The sequence below is a fragment of the Sander lucioperca genome, chromosome 17 (genome assembly GCF_008315115.2).
Source record: "Sander lucioperca isolate FBNREF2018 chromosome 17, SLUC_FBN_1.2, whole genome shotgun sequence".
In the NCBI taxonomy this organism is placed as follows: Eukaryota; Metazoa; Chordata; class Actinopteri; order Perciformes; family Percidae; genus Sander; species Sander lucioperca.
Window position 1 is genome coordinate 15,100,169 of NC_050189.1, and position 3,910 is coordinate 15,104,078.

Here is a 3,910-nt window from a genome sequence, read left to right on the forward strand (position 1 = left end):
GGTGTCCCGCAGTGCTCAACCTTGGGTCCACTTTTATTTTCTTTGTATGTTTGGTTGCCAAATGTTTGTCTTAATGCCAACACTCAAATGTATGCAGATGACACAGTAATCTTTGTACATGCTGACAATGCAGCTCAAGCTGCTGATCTGCTAACAAACTCAATGCAAAAGATAACAGAATGGCTAAATCACAATTGCCTTCAACTGAATGTATCCAAAACTGTATGTATGTTTTTTAGTAAATCTAAAAGTGTGCAGAACCGGATGTAGTCGTAGCAGGGGAGAGACTACAAGTCGCTTCAAATTTGAAATACCTTGGAGTATACATTGATAACAATCTTAATTTTAAATCACATATTAAGAAGGTTTGTAATCGCATTAAGTTCAACCTGGCAAACTTTAGACATGTCCGCAATTGCATGTCAACAAGGGCTGCAATGATGTTTATGCACTCAATGATTTTATCCCATATCACCCACTGTTTGACAACCTGGTCACAAGCAAGCAACACTTCTCTCAAACCACTACTCTCCCTAAAACTCTTAGGCCGGTTACACACTCGATGCGTCGCGCAAGCGTGGCGTATCTGTTGCGTCTCAGATGCGTGGCGCCTGCGTGGATTTTTCTGTGTCCTACACACCAGAAGCGTGTGTGACGCGGCGCTGCTCCTGCTGCTAAGTACAGGGAGGGCATCAAGATGTCATTTATTAATATGCATTTGTGTCTAAATGACATATAAACATATTTTCCTATTCTATTTTGCATGGAAACGCTTCCAACACGCTCGCGTCTCGCGTGAAAAATAGGCGTCGGTTCTATTTCTAGCAGGCACGCGTCTCAGGCGCGGCTCGAGACGCGCGTCTCACGCAGGCAGTGTGTAAGCTCTAACCTGTTAACATGGGAGCCGAAATAAAAACTGACACGCCACGCGGCTGACACGCTCGCGCAACGCATCCAGTGTGTAACCGGCCTTAAAGTACTTGACAGGAAACCTATATATTATCGTCATTGTCATGTTTTAAAAAAATACAATCTTTTAAGTTTCGAAAATTTGATTAGATATACAGATCTCTGTCTTATGTACAAAATTCTACATTGACTGGCTCCTCATGTATTGAGCCAGTTTGTAAACACAGTACCAAAGGCTTACAGATCTACAAGGAGTGCAGCAAGAGGTGACTGCATTGTCCCGTTGAGGAAAAGTGCATTCGGTCAAACAGCATTTTCAGTCAGCGCTGCTCGTGAATGGAACCTCATTCCAACTCACATTAGAAATTTTAAAACATACGTTTCTTTTAAATTTAACTTAAAGAAGTGGTTAACAGGTACTCAGGACTGTCGACATTACATGTAGACACTAAATTTTGCTGCTACTTTGTCTTTCCTGTCCTGCCTGTTTGTGCCACTTGTGCTATGCCTACGAAGTTGTCGGTTACATGGACTGAACGTTTAGCTTGTGTGTGTGTGTGTGTGCTGGTACTGATGTTGATAATGACAATCTGTTCTTGTTTATATGTTGATCTTGTCATTTTTTAAATTTTTACATTTATAGCCAATTTTAGTTGTATTGGGCTAAACCTATATGTACTATTATAATCCTTTTGTCTTTTTAGGTGTGACATTGTACGATCTGTCCAGGGACAGCAGATGTAAAATAGCTTTTTGGCTAATTCTGGCACATTTTACATTTTCATATGTATTATTAGTGTGCGTTGTCCCTGTTAAATAAACCTGAAATAAACAAATTATGCTTCTGCTTCGAATCAACGGAGTACCGCCGCAGACCCCTCTGCGTCTACGCCGGACCCTACGCCGTAGCCTGACGTGCACCTCTCGAAAAATGTAACTACATGTTGCAGCAACGCACGTCGCTCGGCCGTGGCTTGGTAGCGTTGCATTTCACCCGACTCATTTTGTGGTTCTCCTTCTCCATAAACAATCAAGAAGAGGGTTAACTTTTCCTGCTAAAGATTTCCCACCGTGGTCAGAAAGCACAGGGGAGACACTTTGTTTCTCTCACTACGACTCTAGAGGCGCTACTCGCTCCGAAGCTAATCACCGTCACTCTCTCACTCCCCCCACACACACACACACACATGCCGGCTCGACGCACACACAAGCGCACAAGTATAAACATCAGGCCACTTACGTAGGCTACGGCGAAAGCTCTGCGTGGAGCCTCCGCAGAACCATAAAAGAGCCTTTAGCCTTGTTAAGTTTCTGTCTTCATGTTTACAAGTATGATTCAGCATCCAGTGTTCCACTGGATGGAGAAGAACCCTTGTTTCTCTGTGCAAAGGAAGAAACCAATACATTTACACATCTCTGACGTCTACTTCTCAGATTGGGCCGCGTACTTCTGAGGAAGCTCACGCTCCAACATGGTGGAGTTCGGAGAGGGTGGTCTCTCTAAGTGTCAAAGGTATTGTGTTTCTCTTTTTCATTGGCTTTGACTTCCGAAGAAATGCAGATGTTGCACCAATGTTCATTTGCTTATCATTTCAACAAGGAAATATGCACCAGAGATTATATAACAATTGATAGTTTCATGCATATACACTCTCTAATCAACACCCTTCCATTTGAATTCATTTGAAATGTAGTTTTTCAGTTTTCATATATGCTCACGGAAAAATAGCAGGATTTATAAAAAGATGCTAATATTAAATACAAATGAATTCTCGGATTTTAAAGCTATAGTGCCTCGTTTCTGCCGCCCCATGAGGAATTCTAAGTAATGACAACCAAACTGTTGTTGCATCCACATGATACAAGCCTTCCGTAATCGCGCACGCGCCCCCCCCCACCCCTCCTGCACGCAGTTACTAGTAGCTAAGGAGGACACAGAGGATTAAAAAAACATGGACTCTTCAGAAGAGGTAATTATCTTGAATAGCTGATAGTCTTAATTAGCTTTGTATCAACTTATTTGGCAATGGCTTGAACGTAACGGACGTTCATTAATATAAAAAAGTTACGCACTAAAGTTTTAAGGCACAAAGTAAAGAAAAATGAAAGGCCCAAAATACACTTCATTGTATTCAAATATGAAATACAAGAATATCTTTTTTTCCTGTGGATCGTAGGAGCCAAACTCAAGGAAATAGTCCACATGCCAGCATCTGAGAGCATGCAGCCAGGAGGCTGTGTGACTTTTAACTGCACCGTACACACTGGGACCTGTGATGGGAAACAGTGTTTACTGGTTCCGACACAGATCTCGCCAAGCGATCCTTCACACACACGGGGAACGGTGTAAACACACCTACACACCAGGGTCTCCGTCATGCGTGTACCATTTGCAGAAGATGCTCAGCTGATGCTGGGACCTACTGCTCCGCTGTGGCCTCCTGTGGGGAGCTGCTGTTCAGGAAAGAAATCAAGCTGCTTGCCGAAAGGTGACGTGGAGGACCAAACGGCACAGATGGGAATCTTAGTCCAGCTCTCCATCATTAGAACTGGAGCTCTCGTCTTCTTTGTAACTACTACTTTTGGTTTACATCAGTAAGAGCCGGTGAAGTCTTTAATGCTCAAAATGTTCACTTTAGCTCATAATCTCTTACAGTTACACCTGGACCCTATTTTCCTTTGTTTTTGTGTCTAAGTGACTGATGGGAACAACAGTCTCCAGTATGAAGCAAGATCACAGCAGTCGGCAGTCAGCGAAGTTAATGGACAACTTACCCACCTTCAATTTAGGTCCACAAAAGTGCTCATTTTACCACCGACAGGCTCAGATTAATATTCTAAGTGTCTGACAACATTATGGAAAGGATTTCAAAGGAGGTCGACCTTTTTGTGAAAGAGTAAGATCCTTTTTTTTTAAACATAAAAAACAATCTGCGGAATTGCATTCGCTAAAGCCACGAGACTCCATGTAAATAAACATATATAATAACATAATCATTTA

The 3,910-nt window shown here is 42.4% G+C and overlaps 1 pseudogene; it reads left to right on the forward strand.

The window, feature by feature from the left end:
* The first annotated feature begins 2,215 nt into the window (after positions 1–2,215).
* LOC116042302 lies at positions 2,216–3,518 on the forward strand (annotated as a pseudogene).
* The last annotated feature ends 392 nt before the right edge of the window (positions 3,519–3,910 follow it).